Genomic DNA, 12,794 nt, shown 5'->3' with positions numbered 1-12,794 from the left:
TTTTAAGTTTAAATGATAAAAAAGCAGTACATTTGGTGCCCACGATACCAAAGTGATGAGCTAAGTGAGGCTGTTGAGCAAAGGGAACCTGCAGACATAATTATCAGTGCTAATAATCGCCGAGTTCATCTCTATGAATTACACAGTTTACATGCAGTGTTTTGTGTGATCCATTGTTAATACAATAATACTGCTTTGAGCAAATTTAAATGTGCTGAACCAAATCTTCTGAATGCCAAGCAGCTGATTTTCCTCTCAGCCCTCTAACTGCTGCTGTATCACTGTTTGAACCCTTATACTTGTAGTCCGTGACTGTTTGAATGAACTAGTCATTTGTCAGCTGACACTATTTCCAGCTTTTCTTAGTAACCCATACCAAGGTTTCACCTCCTTTCAGTATGGAGTATATTCAGTGAATTTTCTTTTCTTGTCTCTTCAGTGTGTATCTAGGCCACATGCTGCTTGCAAAGGTTTTATATTTCTCAATATGTGCTTGGTATAAACATGTAAATAAAGGAAGCCTGCACTGTGATTCACCTTGGCTGGTGTCACTATTTCAAAGGATTAGCTCACCTTGTATTCTGTTATCCAAATGTTTTATTACAGTAGTATAGCACTTCATTCAATGAGAAACCAGTGTTTGTAGATCAAAGAAACCATTTAACATTTCTATTTAGCTTCAACTACAAGGCCTCGTTCTTTGGGCCCCTGTCTGACTTTCTTTTATCCTGACAATTATTGTGCTGCTAACACTAAACACTCCAAATTAAAGTTTGCCTGGCAAGGAGTGCACATTCATCAACGAAGCTTGCTGAAACGTGCTGCGCTTTCAAGAGTGAATAATGCCAAAGCAATGATGCTCTAAGTGGATTTTCTGCCTGCTCCCCTGCATGGCACTCACATCAGAGAGCCTATTTGAAGTGTTTAGTCTTGGAAACATTAATCCCTGTAATTTCAGGTCTGGTGTGCCTTCTCTGTCAGGTACATTAGGGCTGCATTGGAGAACCAGTAAAACAGTGAGGAAGCCTCTGTGTTGTCTGCCAGTAATTAGAATGCCATGTGTTCTTCCTTACGAGGTGAAATGGCACTTGTTAAATGAAGGCCTGCCACACTTTAATTGTCTCCACTGAGAGAAAAGAGGGAAGAGTGGCAGAGACAAAGAGACAAGGAAGAGAAAGGGAGAGACAGACAAGGGATTTGTGTTATAATGTTAGAAATGTTGTTAATTTAAGTAGTGAGAAGGCTGGGTATCATTCCTGTGATGCCTGAAATGCATCATTCTTTAAGTCCTGAAATGGATCACACCTCTGTTTATTTTGTAATTACCTCAACCTGGGAAGTTGTGTCATTGGTTCAATTTGTTTTTTGTCTGTTTGTTAGTTAGTCAAACAGTACTAAACAGATTGTAATTGAATTGGGTGGAAAGTCTGGCAATGTGCCAGTAAAGGGACAGCTGATTTGTTGTTGGTGTGGACTCATATCCAGCTTTAGTTTTTATAAAACATTTCTTAAAGAACCAGGCAGTAAGATTGCATTAGCCAAAATTAAATATCCACAGTATTCATATCCATGTTGCCATTAGTGCAAAATCACCTCTAACTATGAATCTTCATGTTTTCGCTTGAAAGAGGCCTTAATATTTGAACAGATAGCAGGTCCTTTTTACAGAATCCCCAATACTGCACCTCCATGTTTCCATAGTAGCCCAGAGTGGATAAACCATGCATTAGCTCTTGCGTTTTTACATTGAAATAACTTGAAGTGACGAAAGATCAATTGAATTCACAAGATCCAACTATATCCTACACACTGGACCTTGAATGTTGTGAAGTTCCTTTGAGCTACCCCAGGATAAAGTTCCCTGATTACCATGTGTATTTTGTTTAACAGCCAGATTCATATATTTCTAATCATTTCCTAACCTGGATCTCAGGGACTGCACATATAAACGCATGCAGTTTTGTAAAAGGCAGTCTTTTACTATGGCATCTAGTTTCATAGCGGTATGGGCTGGTAGTAGAAACTGTGCAAATGCTGATCTGTGTGGGTTGTATCCATGGACATATTAAGGAGAACCTGATACAGGATTACAAGTTGCAAAGTGATTCCTCAGGGGTGCTTATCCCAAAAACAAGTTTCCATGCTTTTACCATGAAGTGCCTAGATGCTCTGCATGCTTCTACAATTTTGGCTCATGTTCATATCTCTCCTGTGTTGACTAATCTTGCATATTTTAAATAGCTTCCCTGCATGGCTACAACCTGCGATTTCTCAGCTCACACCGCATGAATTCGGGTATCATAAAGATTTTACAGTAGGCTACTATTCAATCAGGGAGTTTCTTTTTCCTCAAGTTTTTGACAATGAAAAATTAAGAGCATTTTAAAAATGTCCCCTCTTTGACTCTTCACCTTGAAGTAAAATAAAATGAGTGCAGATTTTTTGATGTGCAAGATTAGTGATTTTACGCAAGAAAAGACTTTTGAGTATTTCTCCAACATTCAGTCTGAGAAAGGCTAAAAGTATACCTGCACCCCCGGAGTTCCTCTACTACTCTGAATACTCTGAAATACAAACTGTGAATTTCTTTATACAGCTCAGTGATGCTGCTTAATACACACTGAATTTATGATCACTAAACAGCTAGCAGTTTAATGGTTATTTTTAAGTTCTTAACCAATCTTCATATCACTTTGATCATTTAGCAGGGTTACATAACAGATCTGGGCAACAGGAGATGAACTTTGAGCTAGGCAGTCAGAAGCTGCATTTCTCTGCCTGTATGTGATTTGGTTTTTGCTGTTTTGACAGATTGATTATGTTTCTGCTATTACATGCAAAAGACACATCACACTTGTGGCAACGAGCACTGTCGACTCTAGTAAAGTGTAACCACACTTTTGAAGATATTGTTCTTTCTGCTTTTGTCAGTAAGAACAGAGAGAGAGAGAGAGAGAGAGAGAGAGAGAGAGAGAGAGAGAGAGAGTGTGTGTGTGTGTGTGTGTGTGTGTGTGTGTGTGTGTGTGTGTGTGTGTGTGTGTGTGTTACACTCTGCTCAGAGAGAGAGAACTCTCCCTGAGGAAATAGCAAAAATGAATCAATGACGAATTACAAATGTAGTGTACTGTGTAAGATAAGCTTACATACCAGAAATAAATAGAAAATGTTTCCTTAATTTTTCAGGCAATAAATGCAAAACCAACAAGAAAGGCACTTAAAGTATAGTAAAGTGCAATACTCCACCAAGCCTGCTCAGTCGTATGATTTCCGATGGCTGAAATCTTAAAAAAAAATTTTGGCAGAAATCGTGGCACCATAGAATGTGGCCCTTTAATGTAGATGTACCCACAAACAAAATGACCTTACGCTGAGCACAGGCATGTGTTATGCATGTGTTTGTTATGTACGGATACGGAATTGCGTGACTTAAATGTGTAGCAGGAAGTGGGAATTGATGGGACTCAGAAACACCCCCACAATTTAATCAATTTTTCCTTGTGTCATTTCCGATGGAGAAGTCCCAATAAGTCCACAACGATCGAATTGTAGTAATCATGTGATCGTCAGCAGGCAGCTGACATAGTCTTCACTTGTCATAGTTAATGACGCCGTGCCGCCATCTCGCAATGATACAGAATCTTTAACAAATCCATGGATCCAGACTATAAGCCGCATCACTGCCAAAATCTAAACACTTGGTCTTTGTGTCATTTCTTATCTTCCCTGAAAATTTCATCCAAATCCATTAATCAGTTTTTGAGTATTGTTGCTTACAGACAGACAAACAGATGGACAGACAGACGGACAAACATACACTGATTGTCACATAACTCCACCGCATTCCTTGGCGGAGTAATAATGTCTGAGCTCATTGATGCTCTGGTATTTAATAATTTAACCCCTGGGGCGATTTAATACCAGGTTTCGGTACCTATCCTCAACAGGCCACCATATTAACCATACACTAGAGCACCAATATTCTGTCTGGTGGAAAGTCCAATCTAGTTTCTTCAAACAAGATGATTGTGTCTGCAGACTTGACAAAAAGAAAGAAAGGCAGCGTATGTGTTGTGCAGTTCTAGGTCTAAAATAGCACTGTTGGATTTAACAGTAAAACTAATTATGAATATGTTGCACTTATCTTAATTGACATTTTGTATTTGAATTATTTTGTGGTCAGTTAGAACTCAGGAAGCCTCTTTGATGAGAGGTGAAACGCCTTTATTAACCAAAAAGAGAAGTCGAGTAGCCTTCTCATTAAGCCCTTAGGATTGCCATGATCTGGATGACTGAGAATCGGAAATCTATTAGAATAATAAGGAGGGTTAGTCATCTGTCACTACAAACTGTCTCCTTAGTCTTTATTATAAGGTGACTTATTTGTCTCTTTCATATTGTAATATACTGCAGTTTGGGCAAATACTTGTTCTACTATTTGTCATTTGATTTTGGTTCTATGTTTTGTTAGACACATATCTCATCTGATCCTCTCTAAATACCCAATTTTTGACTTTCTAATTTCTCAGATAAGTGTTTTTATGTACACTACTGATCAAAAGTTTGGGGTCATCCAGACAATTTCATGTTTTCCATGAAAACTCACACTTTTATTCGTGTGCCAACATAATTGCACAAAGGTTTTCTAGTCATCACTTAGCCTTTCAACACCATTAGCTAACACAATGTAACATTAGAACACAGGAGTGATGGTTGCTGGAAATGTGCCTCTGTACCTCTATGTAGATATTCCATTAAAAATGAACCGTTTCCAGCAAGAATAGTCATTTACCACATTAACAATGATTAGACTGTATTTCTTATTAATTTAATGTTATCTTCATTGAAAAAACTGCCTTTCTTTCAAAAATAATAACATTTCTAAGTGACCCCAAACTTTTCAACAGTAGTGTATAAGGTGCATTCAAGTAAGGTGAATCTTCTTGAGCAGCTCAAGACTTACTTTTAGCAGCTTTTTAGGTCCATTCGGGCTTGTCAATCGCTTACTGTTTTCTTTTTTTGCAGGTTTCTCCATGTACACTGTCCATGTGTCTCTGCTTTACGTAGTTTACTCATAGTGACATGTATTATTACCACTGCTAGTCCCTCCATGAATTTGCAATGTTGCAATCACACCAATTCATGCGAATTCAACCAATCTCCACGAATTCTGCATGACCTTGCAATTTTGTCCAATCACTGCAACGTTTCTGCATTTTTGGCCAGCCTCTCATGAGTTCCACCAATCATAGCAGTCCTCTGTGCAAACATAATCCACATACATCACTGAATTCACATCCTTGTTTATGCTTTGAAGATCCAGGGTCTGTTTCACAAAGCAGGTTTAGTGAAAACTCTGAGTTTGTTAACCCTGAAATGAGGGAAACTCAGAGTTTTCCGTTTCACAAAGGGAGGTAACTCAAACCAGAGACAGAGGGGTAACTCTAGCCTGTTTCACAAAGACAGGTAACTTAAGCTCTCGGTCAGTTACCGTAGTAACAGACTCTATGACTCTAACCTGGTCGGGACCAGGTTTTTCTCAGTAAACCTCGAGTTTCTCTCTGTCTCCGCCCTCTTTCAGCCACACATGCTATTTGATGTCCTCATTCATTCATTCATTCAGCAGGCGAGTTTTGGCGAAGCCTAGTTCTGCCGTGTGTCAAAATGACGTCCTTTTATTAATGATCCAGTGGATGAAGGAGCAGCATTACTGCACAGAGAATTAAATATTTGTTGGGAGATTGTTATCAAACTGCGCATAGATGTTCTCGCATTTCTGGACAATTATCTTTTTGAGCGGTACCGTTTCACGTCACAGTCCATAATCTACATACAGCCTAATCCATTCTTACATTTGCAACATTACCAACCACAGTCATGCTCTCACATCCCAGCAGATATTACGTGTTGCGCTGCAGTTCTTTGCAAATGGAAATTTTTTATATAATGTTGGAGATGCAGAGCACTTCAGTGAGGCAACTGTATGCAGGACGGTCAGAAAAGTGTGCCTGGTCCTGAAATGACTTTTACCCATCTTTGTGGTTTTCCCTGGACATAAACCTGTCAGAGCCATCAAGGAGGAGTTCCACAGGATTGCAGGTGAATGATGTAGAGATCTGTTAAATTAATTTTAAATCATATTCTGTTAATGACATTGTGCTGCAACGTCAGACTGGGATTAATAATTTTAATGTCTTTTTAGGTGTGATTGTCTGCATAGATGGCACACACATCCCCATCACAGCTCCCTCACATAATGAAGCTGATTATGTGAATAGGAAGTCCATTCACAGCATAAGTGTGGAGGTAGGCTACAGGTAGATTGACTACTGTTTCAAAATGTTAAAGACTGCATCTGTCACGGCGTGAGGGGTGAACCCGAGCTGAGAGCGCACAAGCGAGGAAGCGGGGCTGAAGTAAAAGGTGGATTTATTGTACTGAAGGAGTGAGGTAGAGAACTAATAAGTGAAGAGTGAGCTAACGTAACTAACACAACAGGAAGTGACAGGGAGGGGGGCGACGGTACTGGGAGCCAGCGGTCCTGGACGACGTCCTGAGCGGTGTGGGCAGGCGTCGGAGAGCGATCAGGAGAATCCAGTTCCCGGAGGGGGGAGGACGGTCAGAGCAGGCAGGGGATCCGGAAGATGCAGGTGGTGCAGCAGGACTGGGAAAACCAGGCAGCCGGGTTGGCGATCTGGATAGGAGAAACAGGATTAGTTCACGAAGTATTACTAGTAACAAGATGTGCAAAAAGGCAAGAGCGAACGAACTGCGTCAGCAGAGTTTACGATCTGGCAGGGAGTGGACTGTGCTTTTATTGTGGGGATGATAATCAGGTGTGCCTCACCGCAGCTGCCCGGAGTTCTGTGGATGACAATGATTATGAACGGGCAGCAGCTGTGAAGGGCAGCTCCACCCGGCGAGAGAGAGGGAGAGAGAGGAGGAGGAGAGGGAGAGAGAGAAGGAGGAGCGGGAGAGAGGGAAAGGAGGTCAGGTGGGGGCGGAGGAGGGGGCCCTGACAGCATCATAGTTCAACATCTGTCATTCTCTGCACTGTCAAGATCATATGTGATGCTACATACATCATTTCCAATGTGGAGGCCAAGTGGCCTGGGTTTGTTCATGACTCGAGGGTTTATCATGAGTCTAATGTGAGCAACAGACTGCAACATGGTAAGCAGCATAAAGATTTTCACAATATAATTCACTTGTCTCCCTCCTTTAATATACTCCAATGTATCCACTATACATTACAGGAGAGTTTGATGGCCTTCTGCTGGGTGACAGGGGTTACCATGCCAACCCAGGCTGATGACCCCATACCCTGACCCTGAACCAGGCTCCCAACAGAACTTCAACCGGGCTCACTGCAAGACGAGAGCCGGGGTAGAGATGACCGTAGGCCTGCTGAAAGCCCGTTTCCAGTTCCTACGTCACCTCAGGGTGACCCCTGTGAGGGCCTGTGATATTACTGTGGCATGTGTTGGTCTTCATAATATTACCACTATTAGAGGAGGGCAACACTCTGCCCTACAAACTGAAGACCCAGATGATGACCCCATCCACCTGCCAGCTATTCAGGACAGCAGAGCAGTCAGAGACACCATAATTACTTTAGAGTTTCAGTCACCATGATCACCACCACAGCAAATAAAGACATGATATACATTTCATTTGGTCTTCTTTGTTTCCTACAAATAAAACAGCTACTTTAGTTAATGTTCCAATAGTTAACATAATTCAGCTGTGGCCATGCACCCACCTCTAACTTGTGCCCCAGTATTTCAATTTCCAGATCTGCCCTCCTAGGCTGGCGGTCCAAGTATTGCATTTCTTTTTCAGTGCATTTTGTAAATCTGTTTTACTGATAACTTCCCCACTGTCGTGGTGACTCGTCGAATCGGCGCTCCATTGATACTGGCTTTTCAGAGTTGTGGTGCACATGCTTAACTCTGGGTGAAACTACTCCGAGTTGATTAAACCAACTCAAATCAGCTGTTCTGGAACCGAAAACTCAGAGTTTCTTATCTCAGAGTAGATCAACTCAGAGTTCAGGGTTACACTCAGAGTTTGCTGAACCTACTTTGTGAAACGGAACCCCAGACACGTGCGATTCTAATGCCTCTTATTTACCAACAAAAATTACTGCTGAAGATCGTGCAAAACAATTCCGTGATGTTCTTCATGAAAGCGGAGGTAAACTGTTTTGTACCCATGCAATATTGTGGTGGAATACAAAAAAATAAAAATCATCGATTGACAAACACTTCTCCACCACGAAACATATTAGGAGAATAACTGAAACAAGCGGACCACAGACCAAACAAATCACCGTGATGGAAGCTGTTGCATCGAGATCTGTTGTGAGTACTGAAAGAATGAAGGTTAGTTAGATTCATTACTCCGCCCAGGAACGTGGCAGAGTTATGTGACGATTGGTATACGTGAATCATTCCTCTATTAGCAACATTACTCAAAAACTAACAGATTTGGATGAAATTTTCAGGGAAGGTCAGAAATAACACAAGAACCAACTGATTACATTTTGGCAGTGATGCAGTTTATAGTCTGGATCCATGGATTTGTTAAAAATTTCCCATTGAGGTAGCGGCACGGCGTCTGATAGTGACACGGTAACCATGACAAGTAGTGAACACTACCTCATCTGCTTGCTGACAATCACATGATTGCAATCCTGCTACAAATCCACCGCTGTAGATTTATCGGAAATGATACAAGGAACAACTTATTAAATTGTGGGGGTGTCTTTCCAAGTCCCATTAATTCCTGCCACCCGCTAAATATTTAGGTCACACAATTTGGTATCCGTACATAACGTACATTTGCAGAACACACACCTGTGTTAGCGCAAGGTCAGGGAATGAACCGTCTTGGTGGAGTACTGCGCTCTCTGACTGCTTTTCTTGTTAATTGACGTGACAAGCTGTGAGTGCATGTGTGTGTGTGTGTGTGTGTGTGTGTGTGTGTGTGTGTGTGTGTGTGTGTGTGTGTGTGTGTGTGTGTGAGAGAGAATTTGTGTGTGCCCGGATGTGAAATTAACTTTTTAACCCACTGACAGATATGTCTAAATGTAAATTATCAGTTTGTGCCTTAAAGCTACTAACCACTTCATGTTGAACCAGTATCTGGCTGGTGCTAATTTACCACCTTGGTATGCCAGCATGTGTAAATGAGTTGGAACGTGTTAAAGAATTAGTTTTGGAATAAATATTGTCAATTAAAATGTTGAAACATGCTGAAAAAATGCAACTTTTTAGCAATTGTCACTGTCATCGCAATTTCATCGCAACAAACACGCTTAAAACATTCCAACTCTCATTGCAATTTTTTCAAAAAGCTGCCGCAAATTCAAGCATTTTAAGCCGCAACAATCTCGAAAAACGCCTGCGAAATCCTGGAGGGACTACATTGCTGAGTAGTCAATACGTGTGTAAACTGATATCTCCTTCACAGACACATCTACACACCCACATATGTACATGGAAGCACACAAATAAGCCCACTGGGATTTCTGCATCTCCCTGCATGGTACTTTTTTAAAAAAAACTTTGTTGTATCTATGTATTTTTTTAAACTATAAAATATAGTAATAAATAGCTGAACAGATGAATGTTTAATCTGTCAAAAACATCTTTAGGGATTTTAAGGCGATACTACCAGTTAAATTCAGACACAGCCAGTCTAGCGGTTTGCCCTTAAGTAAGCTAACCATCTGACTGTAGTTTCATATTTACCAACATGAGTGGTATCGATCTTTTTATTTCTGTTACAGGTTTGATAGCATAACACCCTCAAAATATGACTCCTTTTCGTTGCCTGTTATCGTATTCTTACCTTTCGCATTAAGGTGCTTGGTTACAGAATTTTTTTTTAACGTTATTCTGTGATTACTGGTAGAAGTTTGACAAACAAAATGGAGCCATAAATTCTAAGTAGTATGTAACCCATGACTAATCTGAATATTGCTATTTTTGAGTGCCATTTTGTACAGTTGCATACAGTTGCTCTCTGTGGGATCTATTTACTGTGGATTTATTCCAAGGTTTGTTTCAAAGTGGATTAATTACTCTTAAACTAATGATGTGAGCGCTGCTAGAAAACAAAACTCTGTTTCCGGGCCTAACCGAGGAATCTTTCTGTGGTCCACAGAAGAGAATCTGAGTGTTAATAAAGAGACAGTTAAGGTCTACAGAGTGAAGGATTGTAATGGAGATGCTTGACAGCGTGAATGTCTTCATTTTCCCAATATTGAAGTTTAAAAAATGGAACCCATCCTTGCCACCTGGTGTACCTTGAGCTGTCTAAAAAGAAGCGATTACCTGCTCAGAGTATGCCGAGGAGGCCTTGGGGGATTTGGTCATCAATTAATCACAAAATCCCAAAAGGGTACTATTCATCAAAACCGAATGGTTCTTTTGCCTATGAATAATTTCACTGAAGAAAATAACTAATGCATCCCAAGAATCAGTTCCAGCATTGTACTCCTGAGTGAGCACCTGAGTTAAAGTTGCCACAATGGAGAGTTGGCACAATAACTGCTAAAAAAAAAAGCATCAATCTTGATTCGTGTGCAATAATATCATCTGGTTGAAAAAAAAAGTTGATGAAGTTGTTCTAACTGATGCATTGTTGTGTCAAGGTCTCTACCACTGGTACAACATGTACAATGATGTCAGTAATATTGTAATCTTATGTAATTTGCCATGCTTGTTGTCACTAACCAAAGGATGTTCCAGGTGTTTCAATAATGTAAGAAGCACAATTAGGGCTTTGGTATTTGGATAAACTGGTGAGTCAGTTGTTTGATCTAAAGTTGATGTACTGCACTGTCATGTGGACCCAACAGGGCCTCACACATACAACAAAAGGTTACTTGTCAGGGTCCTCAAAATGTCTTACAAAGAAAACAAAAACTTTATACTGATTTCTTATATTTGTAGTAAAAGCTATACCAGGTAAATTTAGAAAGAGCAAAGTAAAAGAAAGAAACAAAACACAAAAACCAGCATTTGAAAATATATCCTTTTGCAGCATCTCCTACCAGACGACCAAGCAATTCAACCTGCAAAGATAATCATGCTAAAAGTCGACATTAATTCGTGCCTTCACCCAGGGTTCAAACCCACAGAATGTATAGAAAAGACAGATATAGCTAAATTTGAAAAAAATGAATTCAATTCAGAAGGGCCTTAAATCTGTGCCTTCTCTGGTGGCAAGAACAAGTCTGACGGTATTGAAGTTCATGAGAAAATGAGCCAACTTCTCCCATGATCTATTACCCCAGTAAACATTTTCCTAATGAGTTTATGGTTTCAATCACTAAATCTAAAACTTTTCAAACATACGTTAATCATTATTTTGTAAATTGTTGTCCCATTTAGACTACATAGATGACAAAGCAGGGTATGTCATAGGGCAATTGATGGTCAGTACCATACTGCTGCATATGTCCTGGAGTTTTTATTCAGATTAGCCCCTCCTTTTAATTTTAGGTTTAAATTTCAATAGAACAACATTGCAATGGCCAAAGGCCAAGCTCAGGGCTTTACAAGGTAGTCCACAAACCCATGGGTACATCCAACCTTTATCCATCCATCCATTATCTGTACGCCACTTAATCCTTATTAAGGTCGTGGAGTTCAACCTTTATATGTTATGTTTATTTGTATGTCTTTGTTCAGTCAAAGTCAAAGTTCACTTTATTTGTCTCCCATGGGAGAAATTTGTCTTAGACAAGGCAAGACATCGAACTGCACTGCAACACAATAAAACAGAACACATGATATTAAAAAATACATCATAAATACATGACATATAATAAATAAGTTTAAAAAATAAAAATAAATAAATAAAAAAATAAAATAAAATAAATAAGCAGACTAAAATACACACATTCCCCATACATACATGTCGCTCCTCCCCACTTACCTCCCTTTGCTACCTGTACCTAGCTGCTCATTAATGAGCCTGACTGAGACGGGGATAAAAGAGTTTTTAAAACGGTTGAGCCTGCACAGCGGGACTCTGTACCTCCTGCCTGAATTCAACAACTTGTATTCTGTGAACAGGATATGGGATGGATCAGCGAGAATATTGTTTGCTTGCCTGATGGTGGCCTGTATAAATAAATCCTGTGGCATTAGTGGAACGGGGGTACCCATGATTTTATTCGCCATCTTTACCATGTTATGAATCTGTGTTTTCAACTTGATTGTGAGAGCCCCAAACCAGCAGGTGATCCCGTACCTAAGTATGGATTCAATGGTTGCACAATAGAAGATCATCATGATTTCTCTGCAGACACCAAAAAGCCTGAGTCGTCTGAGGAAATGGAGGCACTGATGGATTCTGGCACAAACACTTGTCACCTGTGTGTTCCAGCTGAGGTCGCTGTCAATATGCACACCAGGGGACTTAAAAGAGGTGACCTGTTTAATGTTGTTGGCATGTATGGACACCAGACTATGGTCACCTACTGATTTGGGGTCGATCAGCATCTCAACAGTTTTTTCCGTGTTAATCTGCAGTTTGTTGTTGTTACACCAGTGAACAAATTTATCCACAGCAGTTTTATGACTGTCTGGATTGTGGGTAAGCAAACTGAGTCAGACCCCTGACTCCTGACGGAGAGTCCTTTAAATAACTCTTTGCACTACTACTTCTTATTATCATCAATGACTTTGTTGCTTTTTATTCTACCTCATATGAATGGCGAAAAGCAAGCACGTGCCGTGAGCCCTGGGGTTGGGTAGGCAGGCAGTCGCAAATTGCGACAG

This window comes from Amphiprion ocellaris, chromosome 1, assembly GCF_022539595.1.
Source record: "Amphiprion ocellaris isolate individual 3 ecotype Okinawa chromosome 1, ASM2253959v1, whole genome shotgun sequence".
Classification (NCBI taxonomy): domain Eukaryota; kingdom Metazoa; phylum Chordata; class Actinopteri; family Pomacentridae; genus Amphiprion; species Amphiprion ocellaris.
Note: the sequence above shows the minus strand (reverse complement) of the source record.